At 51.2% G+C, this 209-nt stretch overlaps 1 pseudogene; it reads right to left on the reverse strand.

The window, feature by feature from the left end:
* LOC118345075 lies at positions 1-130 on the reverse strand (annotated as a pseudogene; the record flags this gene model as incomplete).
* Positions 131-209: the final 79 nt, after the last annotated feature.

Genomic DNA, 209 nt, shown 5'->3' on the forward strand with positions numbered 1-209 from the left:
CCGAATGGCTTCGGGCGCAACTTGCGTTCAAAGACTCGATGATTCGCGGGATTCTGCAATTCACACCAAGTATCGCATTTCGCTACGTTCTTCATCGATGCGAGTGCCGAGATATCCGTTGCCGAGAGTCGTTATGTATCATGGTAAAGATGTCACCAACAACGCGCACACCGTTTCCGGGGCGCCCGTGGTTACTCCTTGTTTAAGTT

Source organism: Juglans regia, unplaced genomic scaffold (assembly GCF_001411555.2).
Source record: "Juglans regia cultivar Chandler unplaced genomic scaffold, Walnut 2.0 Scaffold_13515, whole genome shotgun sequence".
Lineage (NCBI taxonomy): Eukaryota > Viridiplantae > Streptophyta > Magnoliopsida > Fagales > Juglandaceae > Juglans > Juglans regia.